General features: G+C 35.3%; 1 long non-coding RNA gene across 1 annotated transcript; it reads right to left on the bottom strand.

The window, feature by feature from the left end:
- Positions 1-4,544: 4,544 nt before the first annotated feature.
- LOC122241433 lies at positions 4,545-22,034 on the bottom strand. Its single transcript, XR_006221573.1, has 3 exons — positions 22,005-22,034; positions 9,363-9,517; positions 4,545-4,635 (listed from the first exon to the last, which is right to left on the bottom strand). It is a non-coding gene; the product is annotated as an uncharacterized LOC122241433 (long non-coding RNA).
- Between the last annotated feature and the right edge of the window lie 331 nt (positions 22,035-22,365).

The following is a 22,365-nucleotide window of genomic DNA, read 5'->3' as shown; positions in this document are numbered from 1 at the left end:
TCTTATATAAGTCATTCTCATAATCTATGGATCTAGTTTTGCTGTGTACGTGTTCCCTATGGCCTGAGTGATCTTGTTCGACAGAACAACCATTGGAGTAAGAATAGGAAGTGGCAAACAAAAGAAAGCCAAAATTCTGAAAATTATGTTATCTCCTTGTGAAAAAGTCATGCTGTAGAAAAGAGAACTCCTGCTGAGGAAGAAGGAAAGTCTCTGTTCTGTGTCTTTTTTCTTTGGAACAGCTTAACTCCACCCTTCTCTTTTCATTTCCAACATTTCTCTACATTCCTTTTCCCTTTTATCTCTTCTACTTTTCCATATATATGAAAATTTATCAAGAAAGTATGTTTCCTCAAGAGGTAAGGAAAGAGTGAAAATCAAGTAGGAAGTATAAGATTTTGGTAAAATTGGAAAGACTGAAAAGAATATCATTGACAACCAATATATGTAGCTCCAATGACCCATTTTCAAAGCTATGCCGCACATTTTCCATGTATCCATTTTTAAATTCTATAGCCCAGAACTGGATGCTCTCACACTGAAGTACATCTTAGTACTCAGAAGTAATTAAAAAAACAAACCATCACTGATTTCAAACTTGTGTCTACTGATGTTCACTAATGGGAGTCCAATAAATGAATAATAGGAATGCTTGCAAACATCCCCTTTCCTCTGCACCCCAATTCTCTTATAGTTGTACAGCCACACTCAGGAGCTCAGCAGATCCCCCTCTCTTCCCCCACACTCTCTTTGCTTAAAGCCCATCAAAATCACCAGTTCAGGAGCACCTGGGTAGCCCGGTCTGTTGAGCGTCCAACTCTTGATTTTGGCTCAGGTCATGATCTCATGGTTTGTGGGATCAAGCCCTGCATTGGGCTGTGTATTGACAGCACAGAGCCTGTTTGGGATTCTCTCTCTGTGTGTCTCTCTCCTTCTCTCTCTCTCTCTCTCTCTGCCCCTCCCCCAGTCTCTTTCTCTCTCTCAAAGTAAATAAACATTTGAAAAATAAAAATAAAAACACCAGTTCACTGCCATTCACATTTTCCTTCCACCTTTCCAGCTTTACCTTTTTTATATCCTTCTCTTGATGCAAGCAATCCTTACCATGATGTCTAGGACTGTATGGAAAAGATAGGATAGAATATGGGTAAGAGAGAGAAGCTTGAGAAGGCAAAGGCAAAACTGTCTCCACATGGGCAGAGAAACTAGGGCACACACAACAGCTCTGTCACTAGAATGTGAGCTCCACGAAGGCAGAACATATTTTCAGTTTGTTTTCTGCTGAATCTCCATTTGCCATCGCAATGCTTGGTACAAAGTAAGCATTCAATAAATATTTGCTGAGTAAATGAATAAATCTGTCCATCCACTCATGCTTTTATTCATTTAATTAATCTCTTTGATCTTGACAACTGTTTAGTAATTAGTTTATCATTTTGATCTCCTAGATGAATTGCTTTTAGGAATGCCTTCCTCTGGATGGCTGAGAAAGCATATCCTTCAAAGTTAGCTTATTTAATAATATTTGAAGGTAGAGCGATTCCAGGATGGAAGGGTGGGGGAAAAGGAAGAATGAGACAGAAAAAGTGAATATGAGGGCAATCTTACTGAGCTGGTTACATCGTCATGAATGCATTTGATTTCTGAATGTCAAGAGAAGTCCTCCTAACATGTACTCATGGAGAGTAATCCAGGGGCTTTGGAGAAAAGAGAGGAGAATTTGTGCACTGACTTCTGACTTCCTCCTATCCCCTGTCTCTCATTAGTCCAAGCTAAATCTTTCACACTCCCTGGTTGTGTTACCTGACTTCTCCAAGGAGCTGTCTGAGAAGCAACAGTCCCAAAGATCTGTCAGTGCACAGGGATGCACAGAGTCAGAACTCTCGGCCAGTGGGCACTGCATGGGGTGCAGCAGGATCACCCTGGTTCCAGATCTTAGCCAAACACAAGCCATTTCTAGAACTTCTCCATCTGAAAAACTGGGCAAGTATGCATGTCTAGAATGAGCATAACCTGAGTTTGTTATCATTAGTAATCCAAATCTTGAAGAGTCCAAGGGTCCTGCAAAGTGTGAATGACTAAACTGAAACCTGGACCTTAGATGTTTTGATGACATATCTATTTTGTTACACATGAATTTTTCTTTTCATCTTTCTAGCTTAGGTGTATAAATTTAAGTCAAGAGGAATGGTGCAGAAGAGAGAGAGAGACAGAAAGAGAGTAGAATTGAAGTCTTTTTAAACACACACACACACACACACACACACACACACACACATATATATGTATGTATATATAAAGAGCAGTGTTTTCTGAGTTCTGCTTTTTCTCAGAAGTTCCCAGATTCATTAATCAGTGATATATTTTCAGGCAAACAACTAAAATTTAATCAGTGGAGGGGCGCCTGGGTGGCTCAGTCAGTTAAGCATCGGACTTCCGCTCAGGTCATGATCTCAAGGTTTGTGGGTTCAAGCCGCATGTAGGGCTTTGTGTTGACAGCTCAGAGCCTGGAGCCTGCTTCGGATCCTGTGTCTCCCTCTCTCTCTGCCCCTCCACCGCTCATGCTTTCTCTCCCTCTCTCTCAAAAATAAACATAAAATAATATAAAATAAAATTTAATCTGTGGAATCATGTCCATTTGCTTTTATTTGTTTAATATATTACCATTCTTTCTTTTTAAACATATTTCACTGCTAAAAAATGTTTGGGGGAAAAATAGAAGTAAAGACACCATCAATATTAAGTCTGTTATTTACTAACTGAAATTGTCCTTGTGGATAATTGGCACTTTGGAATTAATATAAAACTTCTCTGTTCATTAAACTATAGGGAGTTCTGAGGAATCAGAAGACACATAGGGTTTATAGTTAATTTACTCTCCTTCAACTTCAGATTATACTATTTACATAGCAATAGGATCCAATTTGGGTATGAATCATAATGCACCTGGGGACAGTTGTGGAAATATTTAGAACTCTCTGCTACCAGTGGACGAGGTGGATGATAGTTATTACCGGAACCCCAGGACAATGCTGAACAATCGCATGGTAGTTTTAGTCTAGTTGTTTTCACTGGAAGCACAGAATACTATTTTTCTTTTTCCTTTAATCAGGTTTACTGAATTTCTGCTTTTTTATGGAGATGGAGGTCTCACTTGTACCTTTTCTCTTTCCATTACTATTTTCAACGTGACCCCACTCTATTTTCATTTTAACCCTACTTCATAGTAAAATAGCAAGAAATATCTCAGAATTGTTCAGTATCAGTTAATAATGGTCAAAGAGAACAATCATAAAAAAGAAGCTAAATGTTAAAACTAGAATTTTTCACATTGTCTGTCCATTCTTCATTAAAGAAAATTGAGAAGTTTTAGTTTCTTTTTTTAAAAGCTGTTGAAATGTATTTCTTGCGAGTATACAAAATTAAATAGAATCAAGAAAAAAAACTTAGAGTTAGCATAAATACCTTTGGAATTTAAAGGACCTTTACAAATTAGGCATTAACAGTCAAGAGTTGGCTCAGAGCCATTAATTTCTAATATAGAGATCTAAGTCTGTAAAGAAAAGAGAATTCATGAATTTCATTTTGAAAAAAAGCAAGTATTATTGGGGCATCTGGGTGGCTCAGTGCGTTCACCTTCTGACTACAGCTCAGGTCATCATCTCACAGTTCGTGGGTTCAAGCCCCACACCAGGCTCTGTGCAGACAGCTCAGAGCCTGGAGCCTGCTTTGGATTCTGTGTCTGCTTCTCTGCCCCTTCCCAACTCACACTCTGTCTCTCTCAAAACATAAATAAACATTAAAAATTTTTTTAGAAAAAAACCAAGTATTATAGAATATATCTAATAACCTGGCAAATAGGTCCAACTCTACTACTAATGCTTGATTGCAAAAAAAAAAAAAAAAAGCAAAAATACTGGTATTTTTTGTTCAGTGAACATACTAACATGACTTCCCATTTCCAGAACTGAAAACACAAATTACTTAAGTGTTTAGAAAGAGACAATTTTAAAACAGAAATAGTTGAGTTTACTAAGTAAAGCAGACCTATTGAAGTCATAGACATTCATTCATACATTTCCTAGCTTGTCTTCTGCATTACTATGAACTGAACAAAAGTTTGAATGCCTGAAATAAATAAATATTTAAATAAATAAATAAATAAATAAATAAATAAATAAATAAATAACACTGCAGTTAACACTGTATAGCATTGTATTACTTATCTCCCAGACATCACTGTCCTTTATTGCCTGGTGTCTATTGTCTTAAAAACTATTGCTTCATATATTTTGCCTAGTTTTGTGGTTGTTTCAGGCAGGAGAGTAAATGGTCCGTTACGCCATCTTGGCTAAACGCGGAAGTCTGTGCAATAAGGGTTTGTTTCTCAAGTGAAATAATGGAATAACGATACACTGACTAAAAGCAATTTGGTGAGATGTTTTGTTGTGCAGCAGTTTCTGAGAACTTTTAGTTTCTCAATAATAAAAAACAAAACTTGTCCCATTGTGAAAAGACATTGATTGGCAATTGCTCACCCAAAATACCAATAAGGAGAAAATCCACAGCTTCAGAACTCAGAGAAATGGCATATCCAACAGTGTACGTGATGGAGAAATATTCAGTGAGCTCCTGCTGGAGAGAAAGAATTAGAAGTTAGAAAGTCTGCCTTTGTGCTAATTTCTCCCTGTTATGCTGGGGAAAGAAAGAAGTCGAAAGCATAGGCTACATTTGCAATATTCCTTTTTTTCTTGAACAATGATTTTTTACACATTGTTGTGAATTCTTTAAAAATAAAACCTCTCTATAGACATAATGTGTAAGATACAAAGAAAAAAGTACAGTAACTTCCCAAATTCACACCAACAACAAAAAACTGTCAACATTTTATTTCCTTTCACCTTTTTCTATGAATAATTTATTTTGGTTTCAAACAGTTTGGTTTACAACTTATATTCAAGTGTGTATGCTGCTTTTTTTTTCTAGCTAACTATATAACAAAAACAAAGTTCACATCCATTAGAAACTCTTCAGACTCATAATTTTTATAATTTCTTTTAATGTTGATTTATTTTTGAGAGAGAGACACACACAGTGTAAGCAGGGAGAGGGGCAGAGAGAGAGGGAGACACAGGATCCGAAGCAGGCTCCAGGCTCTGAGCTGTCGGCATAGGGCCTGACGTGGGGCTCGAACCCATGAATCGTGAGATCATGACCTGAGCTGAAGTAGAACACTCAACTGACTGAGCCACCCAGGCGCCCCTAGCCTCATAATTTTTAATGGCCACATCCCATTGTACTAACTTATTTTCCATTTATTTTCTTAGATATTAAATCTCTTTATGCAGTTTCCCCCTTTTCCCCTTTCTTTTAAATGCCTCATGTTTTCAATATTTCCTTAGGCTAGATTACTAGAAGTTAAATTACAGTGTCAAAGGATCTAAGTCCTTTGAAGGTTTTTGACATATTTTGTCAAAATGCGTTCCAAAGGAACCTATTCTTTGGAAAGAAAATATATTGTATTGTAAGGTGTGACATTGCCTTCTGATTATATTATCATTACACAAGTAATTTTGATCATCTTGTGGTCTAGCTTAAAAATATTTTGCTTCTTTTCAAAAATGGCTGCATCATAGTTCAGACCATAATGTAGTAAGTATTCCAAATTTCCCAATCATCTTTCTCCAATGAAGAAACTCATTTTATCGTGTGTGTGTGTGTGTGTGTGTGTGTGTGTGTGTATATGTGTGTATACATATATGTGTATATATATATATGTGCATATATATATATACACACACACACGATAAAATGAGTTTATATATATATATATATATATATATATATATACACACACACACACATACACACACATTGTTTTCCTCTGACCTTGTTTTGTAAGATTTTTATAAAACAATTATAAACTATAATAAAATAGCTAAACTGTTTTAGTTAAGTAATATCATTTTGCCATAGAGCATATCAATATCTCTACAGAGACATAATTTATATTACTTAAGTTTTCTTGAATTTCTGTAAGCAAGAGAAACCACTCTTTAAATTGTTAAGAAAACAAAATTATTGGGGCGCCTGGGTGGCTCAGTCGGTTAAGCGTCCGACTTCAGCTCAGGTCACGATCTCACAGTCGGTGAGTTCGAGCCCCGCGTCGGGCTCTGGGCTGATGGCTCAGAGCCTGGAGCCTGCTTCTGATTCTGTGTCTCCCTCTCTCTCTGCCCCTCCCCCGTTCATGCTCTGTCTCTCTCTGTCTCAAAAATAAAATAAACGTTAAAAAAAATTTTTTTTTAATTAAAAAAAAGAAAACAAAATTATTTATATTGAAACAGTTGGTCTTCAAATGTTTATTTTTTTTCACTTTTTAAGGAAATGCTTTAGGCCTTACACTAATAACATTTATTTATTGTGCTTCTTGTCATACACAGCAATAAAGAAGTAAAACTTAGAAGTCTAATTGAGTAGTTCCAATTTATTAAAATCATAATTTCATAATAATTTAAAGCTGAGTTTGTCATCATTTAAAATACAGACACCTTTCTTCACGTAATACAGTAAATATTCAATAAATGTTTATTTCCGACAATGGAAGTGTAATTCCCTTTGAAACATTTTGTATGAACTCAGTGTGGGGTTTAGCTCTATTGTAGCTCATCTAAAATTCTCCAGAGATTGATTAATATTCTTCCCAAGGAATCTGATGATCAATTATATACAAAAGTGAGTATCTTTTATCATCTTACTAATTAAACCAATTAAATTGCTAGTTATTTGTTTAAGAAAGGATGACATCAGAGCACCTGGGTGGTTCAGTTGGCCAAGCATCTGACTCTTGGTTTCGGCTCAGGTCATAATATCATGGTTTGTGGGACGGAGCTCCACGTTGGACAGAGCAGAGCCTGCCTGGGATTCTCTCTCTCCTCTCACTGCCCCTACTCTGCTCTCTCTCTCTCTCTCTCAAAATAAATAAATAAACTTTAAAAAAATAGAAAAGCATGACATCAAGAAATCAAATTCTATTTATGAATGCTAAAGTGCATTTTCTACCAGTCTACTCCCACTACTCATAAAAGCAACAGTGACCACACAGAAAAGTGTGTGTCCTAAGACAACGTTGCCTATTCTCAAGTCATAAGGTTATTCTATTTTATTTTTTCTGAAAGATTTATGGTTTTACTTTTCAGTCTCTGGTCCATCCCAAATTAATTTTTGTGTATGTGTGAGATAAAGGATGAAGATAGTTTTTTTTTTCCATATGGATATTCAGTTAGTCCAGCAACACAGTTTTCCTTTTCACACTATATCACACTGGTTCCTTTGTCAAGAATCAACTGACAGCATAATAGCATTTTTTTATAATATCCCAGCAGAAATATTCTTCCCAGGGTGAAAAAATTTACCATGAACAGAAATGCCCCGTACTGTGCTATTTCCTTAGTATAAATTCACCCATCATCCATTAATACCTATATACATATACAGAAGTATAATTTATCTGTATTGATGATGATAATACACCATGGCTTGTAAAAACAAAAACAAAAACAAAACAAAACATCACTATTTTTCTCCTGAAGAATCTTACTTAGAAGGACATGTTCACAGTGTCCCTGGGTGGCTCAGTTGGTTAAGTGTCAGACTTTGGCTCAGGTCATGATCTCACGTTTGTGAGTTCAAGCCCTGCGTTGAGCTCTATGCTGACAACTCGGAGCCTGCTTTGCATTCTTTGTCTCCCTCTCTCTCTGTCCCTCCCCCACTCACGCTCTGTCTCTCAAAAATAAATTTAAAAAAAAATTAAAGGACACACTCATCTTCCCAATGAAGCTGTCCTTAATGCTGACATGTCCACCACAAGATGTCTCTTCTCTTCACTTGAATTTCCCTCACCCAATATAGACAGAAAGTATCACATCTATATTTTTATTTTTGAAATATACATGACATCTCAAAGGTTTTTGTACTGGAGCATATATTATTCGGCATTGACATCATGGTGTATCTGTCTTTCTTTCCTACTTGGCTTTGGGCTTCCTTAGATAATCATTTTACCTTTTAGACCTTGCTACTTATTTCTTCTCCTGGGTCACAGTGTTAGATATGTAGGAGTTTAATTTTAAAACTTCAGACATAACTACTTAGGCTTACCTTTAGTACCACAGTTATCAGAAGAAAATTCTACCAGTAAAATGTCTCGCATTCAGTTGAAAACATTTGAAACGAAAACACTTGAATAATGTCTCAAAGTGTGCTGTTGTAACAGGATAATATGGGGTCACCTGGTAAAACCAGGCTGTAGCCTAGACCTGGTGGTCAGAGTTTCTGGAGGTGGAAATTGTCAACGCAAAATTCAGGAGACATAAGCTAGACTCAAATAAATCTGAGGCTAGTCAACAGGCACATTTCAATTCACAACTTCCACCATATTCACTTGAACATAGTCATTTTTATTTCCTTTAGTGAAGATGTAGCCATTTCACTGCAACAAATCTTTCAGGGACAAAAGCATACTAACAACTGTGGTTTTAAATATATATTTTCCTAAAGAATGTGGATAGTTAATCACGAGGAAGTTTGATTTGGCTATGATCATTATAACTGATTCATTCATCTTTCAACATCTCAAATAAGAGCAATATATTTTATATTGTACAAATATTGTAAAATGACATTAAAATGACAGTTTCTTAAAACAGGACATTGATCAGCAGTTACATCCAAATAAAATCTCTCTCTCTCTCTCTTTCTCTCTGACACACACACACACACATACACACACACACAGAAAGATTGTGGCTATAGTGCTGACAGAGTACATGGAAACAGCGAACAGATTTGACCAAGTCAGGATAGGTAGATTCTCTTAACTTTAGCACCACTTTAGATCTGGCACAAAGGAAGCAGACAGAAGAATCAAAATGATGCATTGTGAGAATCTGCCTATGCAGATTCCAAGTCTGAGCTCCCACCAGAATGAGTACATGTCCTCAAGAAACAATTGTGATTATCAGCTCAATTTGAAAGGATTCTCCACTGTCTGGAATTTAGTTCATCGAGTCCTCATTGCTTCTATTTTATTCTTAGGCCTTTAAAAATATTTTTATAATTCACCCAGCTTCTTTTAGTTGTTGCAGTGGGAACTTTGGCCTGTCACAACCTATTCTATCCTACCTGGAACCGTAAGATCTGCCCTGTTTTTAAGTTCAAAATAAACTAAGCAACACAAGTTTCTATTTTTCCTTGTACTTTTTTAATATACTGCTTGGCTGTAATTCCTAGAATTCTTATGATCTACTGATAGTGAGGAGAATGTCGTAAAAGCTATAGAAGCACAACACTAATGAGAACAATACCTCATTTACTTCATGTCTGTTGCATACACAGCTGTGCCCGCTTCGTTAGAAAAGGGACAACGTAAAACTGCCATCCTTCTGTCAGCCATTTTTCTTCTCTTCTATTTTAGCCACATGTTAGTTTACTGGAAGAGTATTGCTAGACGGGTTGACTCCTACATAGAAACAAATCATGTTTTTTTTTAAATATACTTTTTAAAGTTTATTTATTTTTGAGAGAGAGAGAGAGAGAGAAAGAGAGAGAGAGAGCACGAGTAGGAGAGGGCAGAGAGAGAATGGGGGGAGAGAATCCAAGCAGGCTCCACACTGTCAGCACAGAGTCTGGAAACAAATCATGGTTAAACAAAAGCTGAATCATGGAGATTTCATGAAAGTTGATCATTGTAATGAATACAACTTTGAGGTGAAAATCAGGAACCAAGTTTTAAAACTTAGACATGATAACTAACACACATCATATCGTATTTTGATATTATTTGATACTTCACTTTTACAACGTGAAGAATTTAAGAATTTCTATAAGATAGCTTCCATAATGTATAGGCTTTTATAAATAAGATAAGAAATTCTCATTATATTCCAAAAGCTAAATAACCAAATATAATTCAGCATTTAAAACGCCCCAGTTATCATTCTACCTATGAAGCAAAGCTTCATTAGTCATCAAAAGTAGTTAATAATCTTAATAATTTACTAGTAAATTTTGTGTATCTTTCTGCAAAGTAATTTAATTATCATGCAAAAACAGAATGCAAAAGTTAAACACATGAAAAAATTAACCAAGGCGTGGGAAAAACATCTGTAGAATAATAAACTTATTTAATAAGTATACCTGAATCATGTTTAAATACTCAGCTTCAAGAATTTATCTCAGCACTGGTGTAAACATGGAAACACAGAGTTTCCTTGTTTTGAATTAGGTCCCTGAAATTATGAGTGTCATCAAGCACTGAGATGCTGGGACAATCTCCACTCCCCGACTCACAAAACACATTTTCAGCTTGGTTCTTGACCTGATGTGAGAGCATTTGGATAAAGATCGCAAATTTTCTTCTCATTTGTACTTTTGAACATCTCTTCTTTATGGCATAGTTGGAAAACATTTGCTGTGGACTGAGTTGTGCCCCTCTCCACCCCCAATTCGTATGTTGAAACCCTAATCCCAATGTGGTGGTATTTGGAGATGGAGCCTTTGGGAGATAATTAGGTTTAGATGAGGTCTTGAGAGTAAGGGCCTTATTAGATGGGATTAGTGACCTTATAAGAATAAATACCAGAGAGCTTGTGCTCTCTGCTCTGTGAGGACACAATGAGAAGACAGCCGTCTACAAGCCAGGAAGAGAGCTCTTCACCCAAACCCGATCATTCTACCACCCTGATCTCACACTTCCAGCCTCCAGAACTGTGAGAAAATAAATTTCTGTTGCTTAAAACACTCAGTCCATGGTGTTTTGTTATGGCAGCCTGAGCTAAGACAACTGTGAAACAAAGTATTTATGCCATGATAGGTGAGTAGGTTGAGTAGAAAATATTGGCCGACTTGCTCTCTCAGGCACCTTCTGCTCTCCATCTTAGAACCCAACCATTCTGCCTATGCCCTTGCTCTCTATGCTTTTTCTCTCTGGCCTGCTTGTGACATTATCAGACAGTACTGAATTTTCCCTACTGTCTACTTCCTCTTTTTTTATCAAACTTTTGATGGTCTCTGAATGTGTCAAAATTGCAGCCAATGACAGGTGTTATTGTTCCCTTTATGCTAAAAAGCCATCTGCCCAAATCACTCAGTAGGTAAAACAGATGACAAATAGGACTAGGGATGACTATGAGGAATGAATAACCTAAAGAGAGAGAGAGAGAGAGAGAGAGAGAGAGAACCTGGAGAAAAGAAGAAGAAGAAAAGAAAAGAAAAGAAAAGAAAAGAAAAGAAAAGAAAAGAAAAGAAAAGGAAAGAAAAGAAAAGAAAAGAAAAGAAAAGAAAAGAAAAGAAAAGAAAAGAAAAGAAAAAAGAAGGAGGAGGAGGAGGAAGTAGAGAAGAAAGCTAGCAGGAATATAAAATGTTTTCCATTTTCTTAATTCCAGGAGCAAAAGAAACCAAGAATTTATTTTATCCTAGGGAGGGCTCAATGTCTAAATCAAAGTGACCTTTTACACTCTCTACTCCCAGTTAACCTCCTTGAGGAATGAGTTTATATATAGAAAAATTACATGCACAGGAAATATGCACTGATTAGAGAAAGGGCTACATGTGGTATCAATACTCAAGCCTGCGGAAACATCTGAAGAAATTAGGGAGATATTTGTTCCACATGCAAAATGACATTATAAAGAGAAACATTATGACTAATGGATATAAATGATAACTTGACTTTGGTGCTTAAGAGAACTTTGTGTCTTCTTCCATAGACTTTTTTTGGAGTCAGCGTTGTTTCAAGTCAGGTAATTCTAGAACCTCCTTGTTTCACCTGATCTTCTCCAGCATCATAACTGGGCAGAAAGCCCTAAAAAGTAGAATCTCTAGATAAGTAAAAAACAGATTCTCTCTCTCCTAGGGCCCTGGGTAAGGATGCATAGTCACCCAGGCCATCTTCTGCTCGCATTGCCTTCCTTGCCTGGATTATTGGACCCACTCTGGGTTCAGGAAGAGGCACAGAGGAAAAAGTGAGTAATTTCTAAGTATGCAAACACTTTAGTATGGAATGCATCAAAGGTTTGGGGGGAGGACTTCAATTTCTCAGTATAACACTGTTTTCCTATTTTATCAATCATTGATTCTCAGTGAGTATAAGAATTTAGGTGAAATCAAACTTCCAAACTGTTTACTTCTGGCAATCTTACGTGCTGCTGAATAAAGAAAATTTGTTGTATCTGTTCTATAAATAGATAACATTGCATATGCATGATCTCTATAAAAAACGCTGTAAATACATTACTACATTATTTAAGATATGGTTTTATTACCCAGACATTCTAGGATTCATTTACTATTCCATTCCTCTCATTAATATTCTTCCTTCCCTGAAAGAACTGAGTTGCAGTCTAGTTTGTTCTTCTACTTTGTTACTTTAAAGTTTCTCTCACCTGTAAACTGAGGTTATTCAAAAACATTATTTGGAAGCACTAAGCACTTTATTTAACTATAACCACCAAGCTTCAATCTGTGAGACGTTAAGGACAAGGTCATTTCTAGCAACAGCTACAGCAACGCAGGGCGATCACTGAGAATACACTAATACCTGCCTAGATTATTCATAGTTCAATAACCATTCAGCCACCTTGACCCATACCTTTCTACCTTTTTGGGTTTTTTGCTTTAGTAATTTCTTCACACTAATTTGGGGTTCCATTCAACCTTACTGACTCATGAAAAAATATGGTATGGCAACTATCACAAAGCACAAAATTCCAAGTAAGTCTTATAGTTATTTATTTATTTTTTCATTCCTCATTTCATTGTCAACTTTCACATGGACACTGTTACTGGCTGATTCAACTTCAAAGTGTTCTCCCAAGCTTTCCTGTCTGAGAATGATATGCACATGGGAGACCTGAAGTTATGGTTCATCTACCTACACTATTAAAGTCCAATTAAAAAAAAGAGAGATTAGAGAGGGAGGGAGCCAAAACATAAGAGACTCTTAAAAACTGAGAACAAACTGAGGGTTGATGGGGGTGGGAGGGAGAGGAGGGTGGGTGATGGGTATTGAGGAGGGCACCTGTTGGAATGAGCACTGGGTGTTGTATGGAAACCAATTTGAAAATAAATTTCATATTTAAAAAAATTTAAAAAATAAGTTTAAAAAAATAAAATAAATAAATAAATAAATAAAAATAAAGTCCGATAGTTCACAGAGTCCAAAAGCAGCTAATCAAACACTGCTCTCTGCCTAAACTCTGTGCATATGCATATGAAACCAAAACATGTTTTAATCATCACATAGCCAGTTATCTCACTTCTCGCCCCTTTGCTGGTATTTTTAATTGGAATTCATATGTGTGCTTTCCCCTCCATGTCACACACCTGAATTTCTAATATCTTAAATGCAAACTGGATGAAACTAATAAAGTGCCAAAATAAGAATCAGGATGCAAAATTTTTCGTGAATTTCAAATTTCCCAAAAGGCTATTACTCAGCCCTCATATGCAGAGAGGACTAATTTATTTAATCATAGGTTGGTAGAACCCTGCTATAGAAATAGTTGCTTGGAAACATGAATGCTATGATGGGCCATTTTGAAGCACGTTATTGAACTACTGTTAAACTATAACCACTGAGCTTTAAATTGCTATGCTGGTAAGAAAAAGGCAATTTCCATCAGCGGCTACAGTAGCCGGGGTGATCATTGAATACACATTAATATCTGCCTAAATTATTCTTTATCGTCACTTTCAGATGGCAGCATTCTATGCGCTAATCAAGAGCTGTTTGGCCACCTGGACCCATGCATCTCTACCTTTTTTTTCCCCTGCTGTTTGTTCCTTTTCTGAATATGTTTTCTGCATAACATTTACTCAAGATACAGAGGAGCATGTGTTGCAGAACAAAGGCAACAGCTGTCTAAGTGCTCATGCCTAAACTATCGATGCCCTCTAGGAGTCCTCTGAATGTCACTCAGGGGCCATCCTCTGATCCAAAAGCTACTACAGGTGCTGTTGGGAACTGGTGTCTCATTATGTTAATATTTACACTAGAACAGCAGTTGTAATTTTTATTTTTGGCTTAAGTACATAATTTACATATAAATTTACAAATTAGAGGAGCCATCTTGAATTAACACATCTAAAGATAGGCTGTGTCAACCAGAAGCAGTGGGTCAGAAGGCTGGTAATTTTCAGAATGGTCAGTTTCAGTCAAAAAAGTATCAAACACATCCCCAGAGCTTCCTTCATTAGCAGTGTTAGCAAGTGTCAATGTGTGCTCTGGAAGAGTCTTTGTGTGTTTTCTATCTTCTTTTCCAAATGGAGATTTCACACACTTAACCTATTACCACCAACATGTTGGGAGCAGAGTATGAAGAGTTGATTTTTCAACTTAAGGTTGAAAGGTTCTAAACAGCAATAACTACAATGTGCTTCCACTCAACATTATGCAACCATCCCACATACAAATGCAAATTGTTTACTATCTCCCAAAGAGGGGAGACCTAAATTCCTAACAATTTCTGCCTTTATTTCCAAGTGATTGTCATGCTTCTTGTAATTTAGTAATGATTACACACTGATAATGAGAAATGTACAAAGTTATAAAGATAACCAGTACTGACACCAGCTGAAGAGTATATAAAATGTTAGAGGAAAGAAAGACATTAAATAAATTGGTTAATATATATATGTGTATATACATATATATATATATATATACACACACACACACACACACACATATACATATACACCTAAGAATAAAGAAGAAATTATAGATAAGTATAAATCCTAGCTCCATTGTGCTGTATGCATTGATTTCCTGTCACTATTCTTTAACCTTTATGATTGGTTGAGACAGTACTAGGAGATGCCCAAGGGGATCTTTTTGATGTGATATGAATTTCCCTCCAATCTCATTTGTGGCAGCCATATTTCCCTACAATTTTCAGGATCAAACAATCCAGCCAACACAGTAACCCTTTGCTCTTTTTTTTTTTTTTTTTTTTGGACTTATAGTTCAATGCCATGAAAAATTGAAAAATTACCAGCTATTCTCAATTGCCAATTCAACAGAAACATTATTGTATCTCCTTGTGCAAACAGTGTCCCTTGGGCACTAAGACTACATCAATCAGCATAGCCCAAAGTTCTCGATTTAGAAACAGAAATAAATTCTGTTAGAGGTTATTAAATGCAACTGTGAAATGCATGAGTCCTGCTGCTCTTTTTTCCAGACTTGTTTGCAAGAACACAAGGCTAAAACATAGCAGAGCCAGAGAAAAACCCATGGAAAATGCCTTCTCATTCCATAGCTTTGGGTAATCATGAATACCAAAGGTTTTTGGATGAGCTTTTAAAGACATAAAGTGCAAAACATGTATTCTAAAGATGCATTCTAAGATATAGTCTAAACTCTCTTTTGTATTCTTTCAAGGATTTTGTTTTATATAAAATGTTATTATTAATGGGGTAAGTGACGGAAATCATTTTTATTTCTCCATGTGAACAAAGATTTTGAAATGAACAAAAAGGATGTAGTTAAGGATTTTGATTTAAAATAGAATAATTAGGGATAGAGCTAGAATAAGTAATGGGAGCCAAATCAGAATCTTTCATCATTGTTACATGTTCATTGAAGTAAAAAATTTTTCTGGGCACCTGGGTGGCTCAGTCAGTTAAGCATCTGATTTCTGCTCAGGTCATGATCTCACTACTCTTGAGTTTGAGCCCCATGTGGGCTCCTGCCGACAGCTCAGAGCCTGGAGCCTGCTTCGGATTCTGTGTCTCCCTCTCTCTCTGCCCCTCCCCTGCTCTCTCGTTCTCTCTCTCTCAAAAATAAATAAACATTAAAAAATGTTTTAATTATTTCTGACACATTCAATTCTTCTTTATGAAAGCTACTTTTTTTCATTTTGGAAATTTCATTTGTTCTTGTTGGTATTACTTTTTCTTGACTGAGTAAATCGAGAGAGACGGGAAAAGAAGACACAAACAACCATCGCTAGAAATCCACAAGTTCAATGAGCCATCTCTGGCATGAAATTTTTGTTTTAGTTCTATGGACATTCAGTTATTAGACACCTTTCAGAGACAGTGGCAAGTATCTATTTGTATATTATAAATTGGGTACAAAGCACCATAATCATTAAGAATAATAGGAGAAAATACTTTCTGAGGATTAGAAAAAGCTTTCTGAGTTAAATCCTCGGGCTAACAGATTCAGGGAATTTTCCAAACATTTGAAAATTAAGCAACCCACTTCTATATAATTAGATCAACAAAGCAATCATAATGGAATTTAGAATATATTTAAAACTAAGCGATGATAAATAGATGGTATTATCATAAAATGCAGTTAAAACAGCATTTAGAGATTTTTTAGATTTTTTGGTATTTTAGTTCTTAATGTATGTGTTAAAAAGAAGAAAAGTTGAAAAATCAATGATTTAAGCTTCTATCTCATAAGCTAGAAAAAGCAGAGCAAATTAAACCCAAAGTATATAAAGGGAAAGAGATATTTTAAAAACTGAACAGAGACCAATAAGATAGAAAGCATATATGCAATAGAAAAAAATCTAGATATACAATAAAAAAGATAAACTCAATAAAAATGTGGTCCTTTGAAAAATTTAACAAAATACGTAAGTGCTAGCAAACCAAAGGAGAAAAATGAGAGAAAATACAAATTACCAATAGCAGAAATATAAAAGGCATCATCATTACTGATCCAACAGACATGAAAAAGTCTTTAAAAGGAATGAATAAAACGCTATTTATCAACAAATTCAGCTATTTAGATGAAAGGAAAATTACCTTGAAAAATAAATTTCTAAAACTGCCAAAAAAGATACAAACATATAAATATTCTTAATCTACTAAAGAATTTGAGTTTATAATTTCAAAACTTTTCCACAAAGTAAACTTCAGCCCCAGACAGTTTCTCATTCACAGAGGAATCTCTTCAAATATATAAAAAAGAAATAATTTCACATAGTCCTACGCAAATTCTCCCGGAGAATCGAAAAAGGGAAAATACTTCCTCATTTGTTTTATGAGACCACATTAACTCTCACACACCCAACCTGGAAGATGGACCTGTGAGGTAAAGAGCAGTGAGTTATGTGGATATGTATAGCTAAGTAGAGGCCTTAATAGCCTATATTTTACCAGGATTGAGAATCATTTGCTAGGAGAAGGCAGCATGTGGCTAGAATTTGGAACTTGCTTTCTGTCTGTTGATTTCCCTTACTGTTTGAAAAGCTTCAAGGATAAAAGAAAAGAAGAATTCAATATAATATTGTTTAGTGTAGGACAGTACTCAAAGAGCTAAACATTGCCCTGTGAATTGATAAGATTTACCTATTTTGAATGTTGAATCTGTAATTATAGCTTTTTGACATTAATCAGAATCAATTTTCATAAACATGTTGTAAATATTGCATCCAATTTTAGGGTTGTACCTAGTTAATCTGATCTATTCTATAGCTTTATTTTGCTGATTACAATAACTTAATAGAATCTGTCATTTTAAACTCATTAGCAAAGCCTCAATATTTTTTATGATCAATCATGATCTACTTTTTTATCATTTTATTTCCATCTGCTTTCACATTTTAAGATATGTTAATTTCTAATAATTAATTAACATAAAATGATATACTGTCCCTGGAAAATGGTTTAATGGCTTAAATAATTATAATTTGATTGGAGAGTTGGTAGGATTTAAGGAAATCTTGGTGAAAAGTTGTAGTTATAAACAGGAATTTACTTTTCTGAAAATAGTGCTCCCATTAATTTTGTGAATGGCATTGGAGAAAAAAGGTTGAAGCACTGACCAATGATTCATTTCTTGAATACTGAGGGGATTTCTTGAGAAAAAAAGATTGCAGATGGCCTAGTGTAGTTTCTTTATAAACATGCTGATAATTGACATCATAGCAGTTAGACTAATTATGTTAACATTATTAGCATAACCAGAGAAACAATTAAAAGAGCCTGATAAAATATATCTTAGTTGCAGGTCCCAACTTTAGGATCATTTATGATAAATAAAACTAAGAGGTGTGGATTTATGGGCATGACACCTTAGAAAATGTCATAAAAGCTAGCTGACTAGGGTATAAAATAGGTAAGTTTCAAAAACTAAATGTTCCCACTATATGAGATAATAAATTTTACCTTACATTGAGACACCACCACCAGTGAGTGGGTGTCTAATCAAGGAAGATAAGATCTGGAGAGCTGCTCTTGAATTCTCTGCCAATGCCTTTTGATTGTATCCCTGAAATTATTAGTAAACCTTAATGCTAGGTAAGATCTGACTTGAGTGAATCAAATCTGACAGTTAGTATTGTGTTGGATATGACTCCCTCAAAAATCAATTTAAGAAAATAAATTCACTATTACAAACATTCCATTGTGAAAAGAAAGCTAAATTGGATAAGACATCACACAGCATGGTGAGGCTGGTGTTAAAAAAAGTATGATAGGCAAATAGGTGTATATATACATACACAATAGGAGATGGAAATTCTCATCCAAAGTAATACTCAAATAAATTTTTAACCACTAAGTTTTATTTTTTCCATCTTTAAGTATTTTTTTTCTAGAACAAAAATTGTAGATAAGGATAAAAATAATGATCTAGATCTCAGTTCTGGGCACGGGGGACACTTCTGGTTTAATGCTAGTTTGTTGTGTTATTGCTATAGTGATAACCAAGTGTGGGACTAGAGACTGATGAGTGCCTTTTCTGTTACTGACGTGATAAAACTGCCATGAGTATTATGATTTTTGTTTGGCATATTTATACAGATGGTGATTTGTGCATGGTACCTCTATTAAATCCCACTTCGCCTATAAAAAATATCAATGATCACTATTACATAATCTACAGGAAGATGATAGAAATTAAATTTAACAAAGGTAAAAACTATAACTTATTAATTCTATGCCTGTGCAACTCAAAACTCTCCATATTAATATATATACAAATGCTCAAAATTTTTCTATATAATACATACACTATTAGTCAAACTATGGCTTGTTAAGCCACATGTAATGTTTTATTTCATTTCTTTTAATTAAACTCCAGACTGTATTCAAATTTTATTAGTGTTTCCCCTAATGTCCTATTTCTATTCTACAAGCCCATTAGGATAACACATTATTATAGGTATCATGTCTCTTCAGTTTCTTCTGGCCTACTATAGTTTCTCAGTCCTCCTTGTTCTTCATGATCTTGAGAGTTTTGAGGAGTACTGGTTGGGTATTCTGTTGAATCACCTTCAACTTGGGCTTATCTGATTTTTTATGGTTACAGTAGGGTTATAGGTTTTTTAAAGAGATACCACAGAGGTGAGGCAACCTTCTTATCACATTATATGAAGATACTATCAACATGACTTATGACTGATGATGTTAACCTTTATCTCTTGACCAAAGCAATGTTTGTCGGGTTTTTCTACTGTAAAATTACTTTTTTTCCTCTTTACACATTCTAGGTTTTTTGAAGGAAGTCACAGATTCCAGCTTGCACTCAAGGGGGTTGAGAAAAATTAGAGTATCTAAATAAATTATTTGGAATTCTTCTGTAAGGAAGATTTATCCATTCTCCCGTATCTATTTATATAGTGATTTATGTATTTATACCAACATGGATTCATATATATTTATTTCATACTTTGAGATATAACTCAGTACTATAGTATTTATTTTTTGCTCAAATTATTCCAGCTTGGCTATTGATAGTTCTTTCAGGTGGTCCCTTTGTCCCTTTGACATAGCCCTATCTTTTTGTTTTATGAGAGCTTCTTTATTTTATGGCACCATTTATTTTGCTGTTTAAGTGCCTCTTTCATTTGTAATTCATTATTACAGGAAATCAAAATCTATGAAAGAACCTTTCATTAGAGTCTTATTTTCACATGGTAGAGACAAAGTATAAGCTTAACAATACTCCCGCTTATCTCTCTTATAAGTACAATAAGTCCAGTGTTCATAAATCAATAAACATTTGAAAACTTCTTAGTAAGAAGGTGATTAACTATTTATATAGATCTTTGGATGAGAAACGGCAATTGTGTCTATAGAACAGTTTACAAATGGAACAGTGACACCTAGAGGTCCCACTTGACATTAACTGAAAGATCTTGAATGTTCACATTAATTGAAGTCACATCTTTTTCAGCCCAGATTCCCTGATGAGGAAGGAGCAAAAAAGACAGAAATCCTATCTCATTATGAACTTGAAGACATTATTCTCATACTTATTGGCAAGTGTAAAATTGTGAAGAGTTGGCATTCTTCACAAAAACAGTAAATCATGAAAAAAAGCAAAGACAAGTTGCTTTAGAGTGATCAAAAGATAACATTATATTGACTGAAATATAATGTGAGACACTAGTAACATATCTATCTCCCAAAGAACAAATTTAGAGTGTGCACATTATCTCATCTCTTTAAAAACAAGGACATGTCAGACTATCTAATTGTACTTAAAGATACCGAAGTAGAAGACGTTCAAGATATAAATGGCTTGGAAATCAAAAAATCACTGAAGCAATTATACTTCTACCAATGTTCAGATATTTTAAAGATCTTTCCTAAACAATTAGCAGCTGTGACAAGAGGAAATCATCAGCCCACAGCATTAACAGGAAAAAAAAAAAAACATGTTTTTTTTTAAATCTATTGCATAAGTAGGCACAAAGGCAATGAAAATTTCATTAAAAGAAGTGCAATCCGTGGAGATCTAACTCATGGAGACAACAAAATCTTTAAAAGAACACACATGCTTTTATAGCTCTAAGAAACCGTGCACTTTAGTGAAGGTTGATTTGCATAATCTAATTTAACAAAAACTTATCAGTTGTTTGATGTGTTCACTTCATGTTTATAAGGTGCCATCATAAACTACTAGCTGGAGAAGATATTTTGAAATATTCTTATTTCAAATTGTTTTGTTCTTTTTAAAATAGGATACGAAAGCACCACTCAAGGCTATGATAAAGTGGCCATAGTACACCTTCCTTGGATGACAACTAGAAAAAAGGCAAAAAAAGAAGAAGAAGAAAGGAAAGCAAAGCAAAGCAAAGCAAAGGAGAGGGAAAGAAAGGAAAGGAAAGAGAAGGAAAGGAAAGAGAAGGAAAGGAAAGGAAAGGAAAGGAAAGGAAAGGAAAGGAAAGGAAAGGAAAGGAAAGGAAAAGCTAGGTGCTTGAAGGGATGAGAGAATTGTTGAGATGACCAGAACTTCGAATGAGAAAGTCATGCAGATGATTGAATTGCACAGAGAGGAAAGCCAACATTCTGAAGTGGCTGTGTTCTTTCAGTATTTGCAGATACTGGGCTGAGGTCAAGAGGCTGAGGACGCAGCAAACAAGTCAGGTAATTTCCACTATGAAACACCAGAAAACTGGCAGAAATTATGGAAGTTTTTTGAGTCTGAAAATATAAAAACTGGAGACATGAAGGTTAAATAAGGAGGAATATTGGAGAATCGATCTCTCTGCTGGTTTAACTGTGACAAAATGATGTATTCTAAAGCCGGGCAGAAAGCAGTTTAAATAGAAGCCAAGCTAAACATTCAGAAGAGCAGGATGTAGTTTTAAGCAACATCATACTACTCAGGAGAACAGGTGCATGGTAGAGTGGCCACTGTGACTTCCCTAGGGTTTGCAATCCTTGGAAGGCTACACCCTAGAGAAAGGGAGGTGAGGGACAAACTACAAGTGGACAAATCCTTATCAAACTTTAATGCAAGTTGGAGTCTTGTGGATTCTTGGTTAGATTAAGGGGACCCACCTCCATTCTATCTCCCTAATGAAGAGGGAAAGTAATGTTACCCACCACTGCTAAATTATTAAATGGTATATAGTTTTTAATTCACAGTTATGACAAGGGATTGAAGAAATAATTAAAACCCAGGACATAATAGAGAAAATGGAAGTAATAAAGAATATAAATGACCCAGATATTGGGGTTATCATAATAAAACTTACATTTAAGGGGCGCCTGGGTGGCTCAGTCGGTTGAGCGTCTGACTTCGGCTCAGGTCATGATCTCACAGTTGACGAGTTCAAGCCCTGCATCGGGCTCTGTGTTGACAGCTCAGAGCCTGGAGCCTGCTTCACATTCTGTGTCTCCCTCTCTCTCTGCCCCTTCCCTGCTCATGCTCTGTCTCTCTCTGTCTCAAAAATAAACATTAAAAAAAAACCCTTACATTTAACTATGGTTTTCATCATCAAAACAGCCAAAAGATATATAAGATATGAGTTGGAAAGTATTCAGAGTCAAAGAAATTAAGAATAAAATGGAAATGACATAATTTAAAATTACCATAAGTTACAATTTTTAATAGAT

Source organism: Panthera tigris, chromosome C1, assembly GCF_018350195.1.
Source record: "Panthera tigris isolate Pti1 chromosome C1, P.tigris_Pti1_mat1.1, whole genome shotgun sequence".
Taxonomy (NCBI): Eukaryota; Metazoa; Chordata; class Mammalia; order Carnivora; family Felidae; genus Panthera; species Panthera tigris.
Note: the sequence above shows the minus strand (reverse complement) of the source record. Positions and strands in the feature narration are given on the sequence as shown.